Source organism: Lissotriton vulgaris, chromosome 1_1 (assembly GCF_964263255.1).
Source record: "Lissotriton vulgaris chromosome 1_1, aLisVul1.2, whole genome shotgun sequence".
NCBI classification, from domain to species: Eukaryota; Metazoa; Chordata; class Amphibia; order Caudata; family Salamandridae; genus Lissotriton; species Lissotriton vulgaris.
In genome coordinates, this window is record NC_141685.1 from 241,870,880 (window position 1) to 241,888,194 (window position 17,315).

A 17,315-nucleotide genomic window follows, 5' to 3' on the forward strand; every position below is an offset into this window, starting at 1 on the left:
TAAGCTACAATATTGTTGTCAAGAAGTAACCTATCTAGGTCACTTATTGTCAAAGGAGGGAAGAAGGTTGACCCCAGAAAGAATTGCAGCGATCGCTCGAATGACTGTGCCAACGACTCAGAGAGATGTGCGTGCCTTTTTAGGTATCACGTCATACTGCAGGCAATGGATTCCAAATTTTTCATTGCTAGCGAACCCATTGTTAGCCCTCACGTGCAAGGATGTTCCGACTCCTTTGCCATGGACTGAAGAGTGTCAGTAAAGTTTTTCTGAATTGCGTGATGCGTTGTGTTCGGCTCCTGTGTTAGGTACTCCTGACTACAGTAAGCCGTTTACACTATACGTTCACGAGAGAGAGGGTTGTGCGTTGAGTGTCTTGACGCAACAATTTGGCGGTAAGCAGCGTCCATGTGCATATTTTTCCTCGACCTTGGATCCAGTAGCTAGAGCATTGCCGAGTTGTCTAAGAGCGACAGCGGCAGCTGCGGTGTCCATCCGGCAATCTGCAGGATTGGTCATGGATAATATGCTTACGGTGATGGTTCCGCATGCAGTTGACACTCTCTTAAATCGAAGACTCAGCACTTGACGAGTGCAAGGTTGTCTGGTTATGAGTTGACGCTTTTGGCAAGTCATATACAAATAAAGCGTTGTAATGTGCTGAACCCAGCGACTTTGTTGCCGATTAATATGGAATCAGATGATGTACCACCACAAGATTGTTATCTACGAACTGAGGAAGAAACAAAGGGTCGTGTTGATCTAAAGAACACTCCATTGGCAGACCCCGATGGTACTTTGTATGTTGATGGTTCGTGTTTTAAGTTGCCGAATGGCGATGTGACGACTGCGTATGCTGTGGTGACGTTGAGTACGGTTGTGGAAACTGCGAGATTGAGTCAGAATTCAGCGCAAGCGGCAGAGTTGATTGCGTTGACGAGAGCGTGTGTTTTGTCTAAGGGAAAGCGAGTGAATGTGTTTACAGATAGTCAATATGCGTTTGGCGTTGCACATAGCTTTGGTCGATTGTGGAGAGAAAGAGGATTTATGACATCGCATGGTACGAAGATCCAACACGGACAGCTCGTGAACAATCTTTTGGACGCACTTACATTGCCTAAGCAGGTGGCAATCATCAAATGCAGCGCGCACCAAAAGGTTACGGATGATGTTGGTCGTGGTAACGCGTTTGCGGATGAGATTGCTAAGGAAACAGCTAAGAATCTTGCAACCCGAATGTATGTTACGAGTTCAGTAAGGTGGCCGACGGAGACTGGTATGTGTGAGAACACTGTTGAGAGTGTGAAAGCGATTCAGAATGAGGCTACCGAGACTGAAAAGACTAAGTGGAAAGAAAGCACGGGAAAGTTAGATGCGCATGGATGTTGGATTGATTTGTCGGAATGTCAGAGGTGGATGTTACCGGATGCATATGTGCTAGCCGTTGTGACTATGGCTCACGGCTTGTCACATATTAGCGTGAAAGGTATATGTAAGTTATTGTCTCCTGTATGGAAGAATGATGGTATTGCTAAGTGTGCTGAGAGGGTGGTTAAGAATTGTATGGTATGTATGATGTATAATCCTGGCAAGGGCACCCCCACTCCTCCTGGCCATTTTGCTCCTCCTACATGTCCCTTTGAAGTCATCCAATTGGACTTCATCCATATTGAGAGATGCAATAACCTGAAGTACGTTTTGGTTGTGGTTTGCGCGTTCTCCAGATGGATTGAGGCCTATCCTCTTAAAGATAATACTGCCCTGTCCACCGCGAAAGTCCTACTGAAGGAATACTTCCCTCGGTATGGAATGCCACGGATTGTATGGTCGGATAACGGAAGTGAGTTTGTGGGGAGTGTGATGAAGAATGTGTGTAGGGCCTTGGAATTTGACAAAAATTCCATAGCGCCAATCATCCCCAGTCAGCAGGTTTAGTGGAAGGGTACAATGGCACTCTGAAACTGAAACTTGCTAAGATTCAAGCGACGACTGGTCTGTCATGGCCTGATGCCTTGCCTCTAGCTCTCTTGTCGACCAGGGCGACTGTGCACTCTCGAGTAGGGCTTAGCCCATATAAGATTGTGTTTGGCCGTCCTGCGAACATTTGGGGAGTCCCGAGGCCTAAGGCATTTGATAGTCTCGAATACCCAATGTTGATGATTATCTCTATGATCTGACTGCTAAACTGAGGTTAATTCATCGACAGGTCTTTGAAGCTCTACCGGCACAGACAGAGGGTCCTGGACATCGGCTCCAACCGGGTGACTGGGTTGTCACCCGCAACTTTGGGAGAAAACGTAACTTGGAGCCAAGATTTGTGGGTCCCTTCCAAGTTTTGCTGGCTACAAGGACTGCAGTTCGGTTGGAAGGCAGAAAGAATTGGGTGCACGCCACCCACACCAAGAAAGTCCCGATCCCTTTGCCAGCAGATTCTTGGGTTCGAACTGGGATTGCCGCAACGGAAACAGAGACCCCTCTACCTTTTGTGCCGTTTAGTGATGCTCAACCTGTAGGAGACAATTCATTGCAGCCAGATACATTTGTTGAATCGTCAGCATTGAAAAATTCGAGGCATGAACTGTCACCTGATCAATTGAACACTGGTTCGCAACCTGACCAATTATTTGAAGAGCAGACTCGACCTGGAAGAAGTCGATATTTTCTTCATTCACGTGACAAAGACTAATAAAAATCCTTTTTGTTTTTTCTTTTTTGAATTCATTTTACCCCCTTACTGTTGCTACGAACATTATGAATAATTGCATCTTTTATTAATTATTGAGTTCTTTTTCACGTGTATTCCTCTTTTTGTACAGCTAGGAGACTCGTATTAAATTGAATGCTTGTTTAAGAAAACCTTTCATCCGGGTTGACCGTAGGGCCGTGCGGGTACTTCCTTCTGTTTAGCAGGTTCCTGACACTAGGTCGGTTACTTTTGTTGATTCCTGGGAACTTCTGGGAATTGATAATCGCTACTCAGAACGAAGTGCGTCAAGAACGTTACGGACGGTTTTTAGAGGATGAATTTCTCTAAGCTGTTGGAAGTAGAGAGGATGTCGGCTCAAAGATCAAAATTACATAAGGTTGTACGAACAAAATGTTTTCTGTTTCAGGTATTCCTGCTGTTCCTGACTGTTTCTATGTTATTAGTGTGTGGAGTGTATTTTGGAATATAGTCATTATTGCCTTCCGCTTCACCTACTTCTTCTCCTTCTGAACTGAATTCTATTTCCACTGTTTCTCCACATTCCTTTCATCCTCTCCCCAACATGAACAGGTTAGACGTGCGGAATTCATGAACAACTCCTTTGTCCAGCTCCTACATCAGCATCAGTTAGTGATGAATACTACTAACTGTTGGGTGTGTGGGTTAATGCCACATACCATGGGTAGGGGTATTCCGTATTTGGTTCTTCCTTATAGCTTCCAGGGGTCAGCTCGAGCATTCCAAACTATGTTCCGTAGTGCACTAGATTCCTACCCCCATCGAGAGCCACGCTCTGCAGATCCTGGACCTGGCCCGTACCACAAGACTTTGGCAAGAGCGATTGTTGACTTGGATAGAGATATTTTTGATGCATCCCTTATTCCAGAGGAAGAGGTGCGAGCATACAAGGATCTGAGTGAGGCTGAGTATAGCATGTCAGTGGGTGATAGACAGCTTAAAAACTCGCCTCCGATCTGGATCGTACCCCATCTCAGTAATTTTTGCTTGCAAGGTCTTGGTCGAAATCCGCAAGCTCAGCTTGGGAAGAGTGCTTGTACTGAAACTATGTTTTACCAATGCTCTCTTCCCCCGTTTTCCTGACTGCCAAGGGTACATACTTTGTATGTTATGATCGCGCATATACATGGTTGCCCCGTGACTTCTCGGGCACATGTTATATCGTGAATCTTTTGCCTCCGACTTTCACAGTTGCCTCGGACTATCACAAGACTAGAGTTGTGAGAGGCGTTATTAGCAAAGAGGACACTGCCGGTCAAGAAGCAGGAGACTTCTTTAAGGGTTTCCTGCCGTTTTGGGGACCTATGGTTAATAGTAGGAACCTGAGACAGTTGACTCATGTGGTAGAATCGACTGCTAATATAACTGCAAGTGCTCTTGGTAATCTGACAGCAGAGCTTCAGGCGGATAGGCTTATGACGTTGCAGAACAGTATAGTTCTAGACGTTGTTCTTGCAGATAGAGGTGGTGTGTGCAAGGTGATCCATTCGAGTTGCTGTATTTTCATCCCTGATAACGCTCCAACTGTATATCAAGCCATCTCGAAGTTGCATAAGATCTCCGAGTCCATACACGTGGACGTAGGTGATTGGACGCTACTAGGATGGTTTTGGGGCCTGATGTCGACTTGGGGTTGGAAAATTCTGATGATCGTAGGGGTTGTTGTGGCGTTTCTGTTCACGTGTTGTCTTTGCGTGCAGTGTGGTCCTGCCTTATGTGGCCTCTGTTCTACAACGTGTATAAGACGGCCATCTGTTACCAAAGAAGCATTGATGGATAGAATAATGTTGCAGCAACATCTGAACGATCTGATGAATATCAAGATCGATTCTGATATCGACTAGTGCTTGCCTACCTGAGGGCAAAAGGAGCGTCTGAGGTTCCGTGAGAATCGTAATGACGTTTTGGGCTTGTTCGAATATGGACGAGTTTGGTATCTATGAACCGCAAATGACGAGTTTAGTGGGTGTACGCGTTTTCGCTATTCTACGTTACACCATTCGTCTTATTCGTGGGTTTCTCCATCTGAACCCACGGGTTCCATTTTAGATACGGCATCCATTTTGTTTCTTGCCCTCAAGTAGCCAGCGAACGGACACTGTCCGCTTCGTGACCCTGGGGTTCCCAAGCTCTTGCGGAAGACACGTGTTCCTTTGAGAGTGTCTTTATGACGAGGGGGATGACACTGCAAAGGCAGATGGCTCCGCTCGAGGCTCATCTTGCCGTGTCGGTCTATTGTTCCAGCCGTGCATGCATAAGGCACGAATCCTTTGATCCCCCAATCATGCTTCCGATATTGCCCCCCCTACACTCTTTTTCAATCTGTTGTCTATCTTTGTCTTCCTTGCACCTGTATTTGTCTCTTCTCTTAGCTCGTTTTACAGCCAGAATGGAATGTGCCTAATGGTGGGATAACGTGCTTTTACAGTTGGGAACCGGCGATGCTACTGTAATTATCTTCCGGGCTCTTGAATACATGAAAGCAACCCTTTTGAAGTTTACTGTGGGAACTGAGCTGTTACCTTTTGTTCGCCATGTTGTGCTATGACTAAAATATGTATAAAAGGAGCGATCCACTGTTGCAATTCGAAGCAGTCTCTCAGAACCTACACTATGTGTACTTCTTGCGATTTCTGTATCCCTGCAGTAAATAAACCTTGATCTTTGACGCCGAAGGAAGTGTCCCGTGTCTCTGTGATTTATACGCCTGAACAGGTAACCCACGAAGGTTTCAGGTGTTGTTCCCTGGCACCGCTGGGCCTTAGAATAGCCCAGTCCTTCACTTGCCCTGACTCCCCTCCAAATGGTGAGTCACTCAGACCTTGCTGGTCTGCACCAAAGCCAATCTCTGCTTTCTGCGTGGGTTGCTGTTACTAAAACTTGTTGGGTCCAAACTGGAATCCGACACTGTCGCACTCGACATCCTTCATGGGACAGCTCGAATCCAGCTCCTGGTCACCATCAACACCTCCTGGTCCTCGTGGCTGAAGAGTCAAGTTTCACCTACTTCACCTGCAAGCACCCAACATCGGTGGGCATCTGTTCATCACCTTCCTGGTCACTGGCTATTGACCCAGACTCTGTCCCCTCTGCTTTCAGGTTCTTCAGATCTTTGATCCAACCTTGATTCCACCCGGACACTTTCGACTTGGTCGCCAGCAGCACTTTGCAGTAGATCACCATTGAAAACGACGACGAAACCTGACACCAAAAGACACCTATGCACCCGGCTTCCTTGGGTGAGGTAACTCGAGTACTCCGGTGCTCCTGTGTGTATTGACTCTAGAACTGCCTAGCTCTAAAGGGGTTTGCTCCAAGTCCTCTTCTAAGTGTCCTTTATCTGTAATTTTCCAACCACGACTTTCCCCATAGAAGTTAATGGTGATTCACAGCTGTGTTTAGACACTGCACGCGTCCCCCGTGGGTCCCCTGTGTCACTATCTTGGGCGGTTCCTGGTGGCCACAGCGGTTTTAAAGGCTCTAGGCCTTGTATCTATGTAAGTTGTGGTCCTTATACCACTTTCTTAGTATATGGTTTGTGACGCCCCTAGGGCTAATCATAGATTGTGCTAATTTACTGTGTGCTAAATAGGTTTACTGAATGTACTTTTGTCTCTAGCCTCATAAAGAGAATAGAGGGATGTGTTTAGAATAAATACATATATTTTATATATACCTGGTATGGTTCTCCTTTCATTTGGTCATTCACGAGATTATAGACTGGTAAAACAAGCTGCTTTACATTCTTTCAAGACTTAGCCTGAAGGCTGCTCTCCGCAGCTACCACTAGGATAGCTTTCTATTTAGGTAGTCTTTAAACCTACCATCAATAAGGGTAGTTTGGACTGGTGCAAGGTGCCCACTAGAATAGTGGGCAGCATATGCCAAGCCAACTTCTCACAGTGAATACAATCAAAATAGATATGGAAAGTTTGACACCAATGGTACATGTGACTACGGACAGGTTTACAGCAGTAGAGGCCCAGGTGAAGATTTTAACAATGGGAGCCAAGGACACCGAACACAGATCACACAGCAATAATGTACGCCTTACTGGACTGCCAGAGAAAACTGAGGGGCGATATATGGTGTCCTTCCTCGAGAAATGGTTCAGGGAGGAGGTGGCACCGGAAGGCTTGAGTCACTTCTTCGCACTAGAGAGGGAATCACAGGGTTCCTGCACACTGCCCGTGCCCCTGGAGGAGCACAGCAGCTGTTAGTGGCGAAATTATTATTTTAGAAAGACAGTGATCATATACTTGCCCAAGCCCAAAAGAAGGAACCCTTGAAAATAGACAATAGTACAGTCAGACTATTTCTAGATTTTTCTAGGGATGTTTAATGATAAAGAGCCTCTTATCTGGCAGTTAAAAAGAAGCTGAGACAAATGGAAATTCAATATGCAATGAACTTCCCGGCTCGATTGCTAACTGTGACACCAATCGGCATTGTCTTCTTTAGCTCCCCGTAAGAGACCTGGGAGTGGATCGAGGGACAGGCGAATGGGAGCACCTTACAGGAACAGCCGGAGAGAAGAGACAACCAACCTAGGAGAGGTCCTAGTAAAGCGTTGGCCGCACCATTATAGAGCTGAGAAACAGCAAAAATGAGAAGAGGTCGTGACAGTAGTAGCTTCTTTGAGCGGTCCTGGCTCCAACGGGGCCACCACCCCTGTGCGAGAAGAAGCAAGAAACTCTGATTCAGAGCTCCGCATTGATATGCCAGAGGGGGCTAGTCAAGAAGTGCCCATAGTCACACCGGCACAGCAGATGAAATAATCTGAATGTCACAGGACCACAAGTATTATGAAAGAAAGGAGTCTGACAATCAGAAATGACACCATGGCCATTTATAGCTGGGTGGGGGAGGGGATGGAGGGAGAGAAAAGGTGGAGGGTCGGTTTGCTACACGACTGGGGACAATGCACAGATTATCCCAAGCACTGAATGGGTGAGGGGCTGGCACGCCCACATTCACCCAAATATATCTAATGGGAAGAGGACCTACTCCACCCCACTATTTGCATTATTCTGTAATGCCCTTTAGGGTAGTCCGACTGTGTACACACAAGCTACATACAGTTTGTCCCATCCACACAACATAACGGTTCTATATAGGTGACCTTTTACCTAGTAGCTTCCTTCTATCTTTTAGACAACTGGCTCCTGGGACCTATCCTAATCCCTGTACCCGAGGTGCATGAACTTGTCCTCTAGCACAGCAGATTTATTCTGTACAAGAATCACCATTTTTTCCATCCAATGCCAACAGCCAACTGTGCATGAGTATTTTGTTTGGAAAAGGATTAACAAGGGATTAGTGAATGTTTTCAAAACAAAATTGATTCTCCCCCAAAAAAAACAAAGTGGTCATTTTAGTATAAAAGACCCTCACTCCTCCATAGAGAGGCAGAGGAGAATTCCATCCAGGCTGGACCGAGACTCTGCAGGCTGATCCTCCGGACAAGCAGAGACCTGACAACCCTTGCAGGGTGCCATCCTTGACGCAGAGACGGGGTCCTTCATTCAGAACCATCAGGTGAGGGGTTAGCACTTTCCCAGAGAATTCTTGACTACACTAGGCTACATTAGGATCTATTAGGATCACCCTAGCACTTACATACACATGCTTCACCTACACATCTAGGCTAGGTAGGCAACACATTGTAGGAGTACGCCAAATGCTAATATTTTATGTGATCTGGTTTTATTCATGTTATGTGCAATATTATAGAAATGTATCTGCGATTTACAATATTGGTACTAGCGATCACATTTGTCTGCTGCTGTCTTGTGATTGTCGCAGCTAATATGTTTCACACTAAACATGCCGAACTAATAAATATTTTTGTGTAACCTTTCCAGTCGTCATTCTACGTGTGTTCTGAGAAAAAGCAAGCACAAGTGACTGAGCGAAAGATACCGTATTGTTTCCACGATACCTGAGAAATCAGAGTTGGAGTGTTCGGTGGTTGCCAGAAACTACACACATCACTGTAGAATACAGGGGGAGGTAGTGGCACCGTAGAGCTAGCTGCTCTAACGGCTGACTCATCCTATGGGGGTGTCCAGAGTCTGCCTGCACACCAAGCCCTCTGTTTAGGTCATCCAAAACGTGCAGGTCCGGGAGGGAGGGGGGTAGGTCCTAGGAACTACACACCAATTGGACATGGTTTTTGAAAGTTTGGATGAGGGGGTTTGCCTGCTTGTCCTAGGGACTGGGAGTTGGGGTTGTTATGAATATGTGTTTAAGGGGGTTGCAGATTTCACAGTCGAATCATTGGCACAATGTAGACCTACACTTTTCTTCTGTGGGCTGAATATAGAGTTGGCAATCCGACTACTATCAATGGGGAGTACATATGTTGTTCACTGATGGATACACACCAAACATATAAGATATTTTCCTGGAACATAAGGGGGATGTATACCTTGTCAAAACAGTATAAAATACTTAAATAGAAGAGGATTGCACATTGCACCACTGCAAGAGACCCATTTGACTAGACGGGAGGGGGAGGTGCTCGGGCAAAGGTGGAGAGGACAATTGCATTACACATCATATTCCACCTTTGCTAGGGGAGTCCTGATCTGGATCACAACTAGGGTCCCCTTTCAGTACACGGGGGAGGTAATAGACCCGAGGGACAATATGTGCAATATGGGGCAGACTAGATGGTCGAGACATAATGATTGTGAGTATATATGGTCCTAACATAAAGCAAGGGACGTTCTTGTCCAAACTCACAGGTGTTTTGGCAACATATCTACCAGGATCTGTCATTATCGGGGGTGGGGACTTTAATTGTATTGCGAACCCTCTGAGAGATTGGTCAAACCAAACATTGAGAGACTGTCCTGTAAATAATGTGTCCAGGGCTTTTTGGGATTGGATAGATAAATGGGACTGGGTTGAATCCTGGAGATGGATTAATCCAGAGGAAAGAGATTATTCTTTCTATTCGTCAGTTCACGACTTACATGTTCGTCTTGACTACTTTTTGTGTTCCCCGGATATTCATTATCAAAGACAGGCTGTGGAATACTTAACTCGTACCCTATCCAATCATAATCCAATATTACTCTACTTAAAGTGGGGCAGACGCATCAGAGTATCCCCACATGGAAGCTTAAACCAGAGGCTCTCGCAGATCAAGTCTTTCGGGAGAAGAGAAGGGAGTTCATAGGGAGTTATTGCATAGCAAATGCGTACACAACTGACTCTAGATTGACGGAATGGGATGCTTTTAAGGTGGTGCTGAGGGGAGAACGTATGGCGACCTCCATAGGAGTGAGATACACTTTAGAAGCGGACATCGGGATGGCAGACAGGGCCCTGCGCGAGCTAGTGAAACAAAGACCTGTGAACCCAGAGCTGAGCACTGCCTTTTTGGAAACTAAAGATGAGGTGGCCGAGTAGACAGAGAGACTGCACAGTTTTGATCACACGAGATATATGGAGCGTGCGCACGCAGAAAGAGACAGAACTGGTTCACTGCTTGCATGGCTGGCCAATCTGGCTCAGAGGGGTATTTTGGCTGTAGAGAACTTGGAGGGATGGACACTATATAAACAGTTAGACATTAATAGAAGATTCCTAGAATTTTACACCGTCTATATAGCTCCCGGGGAGGGCAGAGAGATTAATTAATTAGAGACTCTCTGAATACAATTCCACTTAGATCCTGAAGAGGCTGAGAATTTAGGAGGCTCCATCAATATACAGGGGATAAGGGCGGCTATCAAAAACCTTACCAAAGGTAAAACGCCTGGGACAGATGGGTTCCCTATAGAGCTTACTCAGGAGGCATTGATTGTACTGCTCCTTAAACCTGGTAAGAAACCTGCGGAATGTGATGCCTACAGGTCACTGTTGATGTTACATTTAGATTTCAAAATATTAATGAGACTCCAACCAAATAGGTCATCTTTAGTACACCAAGACCAAGAAGGATTCATACCAGGTCATAATACGGCACTCAACATCAGACAGCTCACGGCACTCATGACTGAGGCAGGTATGGGGGAACATGAGGAAGTAGTTGTCTCAGAAGATATGGAGAAGGCTTTTGACAGCATAGAATGGAATTAATGGGAATGGGGCAGTGCTTTTTGCCATGGGTCCGGTTACTCTATTCAGGACCAACAGCTAGAATTAGATTGGGCACACGATATCTGTGAAATGCAGGGTTGAACGAGGGACTTGACAGGGATGCCCCCTTTCACCACTCCTTTTTGCACTCACCATGGAGCCCCTGACTTCTCTAGCCTGCATGGGGGAGCGATATCGGGGGATACAATTAAGGACAAAAATTCATTATATTGCCCTCTATGTGGACGACTTGTTACTCTTTCTGGGTAATGCACAGGAAGATTTGACGGGCGCCTAGTCACTGATTGCAGAATTCAGAGAAATGTCATGTCTGAAATTTAATTTGCGTAAGTTCAAATTATTTCCACTGACGGCAGCCAGGGTCCCTGTGGAGGAACTGGGAACTCTTAGGTGGGATTCTCACTGTCTAGAATATTTGGGAGTGAAACTATATCATACAAAGCTGATATATTCAAGGGTAACTTGTGTAAGGCTCTAAGATCCTTAAAGACTAGCATGGAATTTTGGTGAGGACTCCCATTGTCACTAGCTGGGAGAGTGTCTCTCCTGAAAATGGTGGCGTTGCCAAGGTTATTCTGCCTCTTTATGACACTTCCAATATGGATACCTGCATAACGGCATGCAGATTTACACCCAATAATTATATCATTCCTAAGGGGCGCAGGTCGAAGGCGGGTCGAACTGAGAATGATGCAACGCTCGACAAGGGAGGGAGAACTAGCGGTCCTAGATTTTGAACAGTATTGCTTAACGGCCCAGCTACAGTGGGTGGTGAGATGGGTAAGCGGCCACTAATCTCGGACCCGAGAAATAGATCCTGCCGCTCCAGAGTTGGCCATGTTGTGGAGGCTGTTGCTGGGTAGGGGTGGGACGCACCTGATGACACCTGAGTGGTCATGATAGCCAGGCGATGTTGGATACGAGTGCTCCAAAAAACACAAAGACCAAATTCTCACACTCACCTGATCTTCCCATAACAACACTGGGTGCTTCCTAGGGGCGTGGACTGGGTGGGGCTGGAGGACTGGGAAACAGCAGGGGTACAGAGAATAGGGACCTATACAGCGGAGGAGAATTCATGTCATTTGAAGACCTCAGGGAGGGTTATGACCTGCCCCAGGGGCATTTTCTGTAACATGCGGGACTGATAGCAACTATTAGAGCACACTGGAGACTGGGACCCACAGTGGATAATTCGGCACTGGGGTGGTAAGATTAAAGCGGTTACAAGCCCATAAGGGCCACTAGGTAGAGACTTGGCACAACCACTGACTAAGTTGCAGAATAGCTGGACGGAGGACCTGAATATCCCTGTATATGATAAGTCCTGGGAAAATAGAATAGGGGGATCCCCAAGACCTCAAGAAATGCCTTCTTTTGTCTAATTAACTTCTCCATACACCACAGAGCCTACCTCACTCCCGGGAAGATGAACACGTTTTTTTCAGAAAGATGATGCCAAGTGCCCGCGGTGTGAAGGGGTGGGTGCGGAGCTACTTCACATGGTGTGGTCATGCCCTGAATTGCAAGGCTTTTAGGAAGAAGTAACAACCATTACTGGGGAGACCATAGATTGTCTGATCTTGCCCCCTCCTGCTCATTGCCTCTTGAGATTTTTTTCACACAATATTAACAATTGGGTTACCAGTAGATTTCAGGATCTAGCACTGGCTCTTGCAAAGCGGGAGATGACAAGGCACTGGAAATCTCCGGAGAGATTGAAAAGCCTTGCTTGGAGGGCTGAATTGGGCAGACTGCGAGGGAAGGATGCTGCTACGGAACGCCAAGAAAGGGATTGGGGCACTAGAGAGCCCGCGCCTGGGAGGCCCTGGCCAATAGTCTAAAGGAGCCTGAACTAACCTCATGAGAGATGACCCTGTACGAGAAATCCTCACCAGCTACCCCAGACCCACAAGCAGAGGGTGAGGAAAACGCAGGGCTACAGAGAAGGATAGCTAACATCCTCCCATACTGCAACAAGCATTTACAATGCAATGGTTTCGCCTTTGGAAAAGTTAGAGTTATTGGCATTGTAAATGACAAAATGTGTATTTATGTGTTGGTTTTGAAAACAGATAAATAAATTGCATTGTCATTTACATTGCCATTAGCTTAATCTCTGCAGTCACTCTGCACTCTCTAGCACTCCCTACTCACTCTGCACTCTCTAGCACTCCCTAGAACTCCCTACTCACTCTGCACTCTCTAGCACTCCCTACTCACTCTGCACTCTCTAGCACTCCCTAGCACTCCCTACTCACTCTGCACTCCCTCAACAAGGAGTACATTACAATGTCCGTGATGCCATTTAATTCTTTAACATTCGCTGTGTCAAAATGTGCCCTTCCGAAGAGGCCATTCCTGTAGGTAGCCTGTTCATGTACCCCTCCTTCCAAAGGATTAGAGTGTGAGGGACTCAAAAGTATTGAAGTCATTTTTGATGATAAATATCTTCTATGGATCACGAGTGATGTTATAGACTCAAATGTACTCCCACCCGAATGAAATGGATGGGGGTGTTTCCACCTCCCGTCTGCAGCTCATTGACAAGACTGAGAGAAGATCATGGACGCAGAGAAGAAACAAGACTGCTAACATGTATTACATGAAGGGGCTTTACAGTCTTTGTTGAGTAACCGATCAGTGTTTTTGCCTGCAAGTGGCCGACAGGAAAATAGGGCCTGGTCCCAAATCAAGATCCTTTTTTTTGTTTTAAAATTACAGCTCAATCAGAGGTCCGTCCCTATTTCAAGCCTATCCCCATTTAACAGATAGCACAATGACACGTATATTCATTCAAGACGACGAAATGACCCTCAAATGACCGCACTAGGTCTTTATAATACAGTCATCCGACCACCCACAAAATGGAGGCTTAAAATTTGTGTTTCCACTTTGTCCCCAAAAATAACTCGGACAGAAACTACCCCTTGGTAGAACCCACGTACAATCCAGAGCTAACCCCCTCACAAGCACAAGTAATACCACAGACCATACCCAATAAAATACGTCAATAACACGGTACATAAGGTCCCAGTTATAACATGATATAACCGGCCTGGGCGCCTTTTTACACCCTAGACTCTCGCACGAAAGGGCAACCAGTTCGACCTCTTACAAGTCCCACCCAGAAAGGTGGCCTTTATAGCCACTGTCCTCGTGCTGTCCAGCCGCGTGCTGCTCCTTCCATCAAGTTTTATGACGATAACGGGCTCTGCAAGCTCGCGCCAGCCCCACCTCACCACTCACAAAAGAGCATGCGCCGCTTGAGCACCCTTAACTGATGAGGGCCACCACAGATGGGTCGCGGGAAACGCTGGCCGGCGCCAGCAGACCCGACCAGCTTGCCACAACCTCTAGCACGCGCTGCTCCTGCTGCAGTGAACGTGCTGATACCGGTATCGGCTCCTCCCTCCTCGCTCAACTTTGTACGGCATAATTTTGCATTTATTAGGCTCATGTTTCATTCTGGCTTTTTACTGAATAAAAAATATTTTGTTTTGGCGTTTTACTCATTAAAAAGTGTGTGGAACTAATACCTGGCTTTAAAATCAGCTCCCCTAACTATGGCTCATGTCCCAATTGGTGAAACAGCTGCCCAGCTTACCTCTGCTCTGATACCTGCTTAATGGATCTGAGGCCTCCACCTACTGGTAGGATTTCAAGGAAAAACATACAACACTCATCACTCTGAGGAGCAGTTACCAATACAGAAGAAGACAAAGTGGGCAGCCTCTTCGAGTTACTTGTGGCGCACATCAGAGCAGCTCACAGCCCTCACCCTTAAGACCACTTGCAAGGTTCTGGTCTAAGACTAAAAGGCGCAAGGAAATGTACAGGAGCCAGGGGTGCTTTCTGGGCAACATACTGAGGAACAACTCAACAGCAGCAGCATAAGGGCGAAAGGCAGGCATGCAACAATGTGAATCTTCTCTTTGGGGTGAAAAGCTATACTGTGAGGGAGGACAGTAGCACTGCAAGCAGCAGCATGCTTGCTCTTGCCACACTTCCTTGTCATAAGCTCACCTCACATTCAGTTCTTCACATTTCTTTTGTGAATGCCAACTGTGATCTAATCTTGTGATTCTTGTGTTATTTGCTGCACTATGCAGACACTTGCAATCAGAATCCTAAAGCAAACACAACTAAATTCCACATGAACACTGGACTGACAAACTATGATCACTAAGGATATGGGTAAAATTTGAACTGCCAACTTAGGACGCCTGCAGATGGCTAACTCAGTCTCACTTGTATATGGATGCATGTATCAGACAGGAGATATATATCCACTGTCTGAGGTTTCAGAACTGGCTTGGGTGGTTCACTTTCAAAGGTGTCCAAACACATTCTTTGTGCAAAGTGATGGCTCTCATGGCATACAGCACTGCGATGGCCTCAGGGTAACGGACAGCGGTTCAATGCTCATTTTAGGACACGCATGGTGATGCCCCTCCTGGCCACAGAACATTTTCTGGACCTCGTATTACCAGAGACAGACCTAGGCTTCAGCGCATGCGCTATAATAGTGGAATCCCAGGATCAAAATAATAGGCAGGATACTAGTTTCACATGAAGTCAGGCACTAAGAACAGGGGGGGGGTGCATCTATTCACCAAGCCCATCACTGGCAATAAGGAAAGAAAAATAAAAGCTCCACAATGCAATTTCCAGTTGATTAAATCGTCAAGATGCGTTGAAGGTGTCACATATGACATGGGTCCCACTTGAAGGACCCATCAGCTGGCCTGATTAATTAAATCAAATAAATAAGCGTATAGCTCCTGTTCATGTGAAGTAAGTACATTGAAACACCAGGTAGTGTGTACTCCGTAGGTCAAGAAGTTTGTAGGAAGGTTGCCGTCTTTCTTACGATAGAAAAAGCAGTGTTGTGGGTGTTTCTATTTTAGATTTTATACGGCATGAACTCTAGCTACCAGAGGCAGGATAGAATGAACACACACAAGTCCTAAGCGCGCGCACGGCAATGTTTAGAGATGTGACACTAGGCTGGAAGGGAGCCAAGCCCGTCCAGCGCTCGGCCTGCCTGCTCCAAAGTGTAAGCAGCTGGGGTCGTGTAACTTAAAACCTAGGAGAGGGAAGCCTTCAGAGGGGCTGGCTCTACGAGCACGGCGGTGCGGCCCCAGTGCTCCGGCGGAGAGGCAGGCGCGCGCGCACGCACCGCGGCGACTAACCTGGGTGCAGCCCGACAGGTCCAGGTAGATGAGCTTCAGGGGAGAGAAACAAAGCAGATAACAGCATGCATGCTGCGCGCCAAGTCGCTTACAAGGCCAGGCAGCGCGGGCTTCTCTGGCCAGAACAGCATCAGAGGCAGAGGATGGCAAAACGCGGCTCTCACTTGAGTGAGGCCATTTGAATCCCATTCAGTACGCACACACCGAGTTTATTTAAATAGAGCTTTCCCCGTGTACTTTTGAATTATAGGACAAATGCAAGTTAGAGAAGACAAGCACTCACCTGGGGAACAACGGAGGCCCAGCACGGAGCGGGCATTTCGGCAACCCCGCCCACGGCCGCGGTAATGTGCGCTTGAAAAACATGAAGCACAGGGGGAGGGGCGGGAACGGACAGCGGGAGGGGGGTCGGGAAGGCTTTCTCCGTTGGCGGTCGGCCGCGTATAAAGTGCGACTACTGTCCGCCTCTACTGAGTGTATATAGCCCCAGTAAACGAATAGCTCAGCTGTCTGCCAGAAGCCCTGGGTCTAGGCACCTGAAAGCACAGCAACACTGCCGCCTCTGTCCTATGCATTAAAAACCCTGATTAAACGTGTTGTTGCTCTCGACTAGTTGGTGTATAGGCAGCCACACTGACAAGTATGTACACTACGCTGCTGAGAAGTGTCGGTTCACATCTGTCCCACCAAACATATGGCAGCTCAGGCGAGACTTCCTTGAACTGCCCCACCAAGCACATGGCGCCCTTCTTTGGAAGTGCTGGGTGTACTTTATTATATGTATAGAAGGGCAGCTGAGAAGTGCTTGATTTACTACTTTGAACATACATCAGCAGACCCCTCTGAGAACTGCTAGGGCAGCCTTATCAGGTGTGTAGCAGGGCATCCGAGAAGTGTGTGCACTTCCACTTTAAACATACAATAGCTGGAGGTGCCTTTTCAAAGTATCTGCGGCGTAACGGGGCAGGTTAGGAGTGCCTTTATTAATACTTTAAACACACAGCAGCAGTCCCGATGAGTAGTGGGGCTGCCTTATAAAAGGACTTGAAGTGTGGCAGGACAGCTAAGAAGTGCAAGCACTACCACTTTAAACCAGCAGTTACAGGCAGGCCCTCTGAGGAGTGCTCATGCTGCTTTATCAAAGAACCTGAGATGTAGGCGGATAGGTGAGTAGTGTCTGTATATCACTTTAAGGATACAACAGCAGTCCCACAGTGCAGTGCTGAGACTGTCTTGTCAGATGCATAGGATAACTGCTGAGAAGTGTTTGAACCACCACTTTG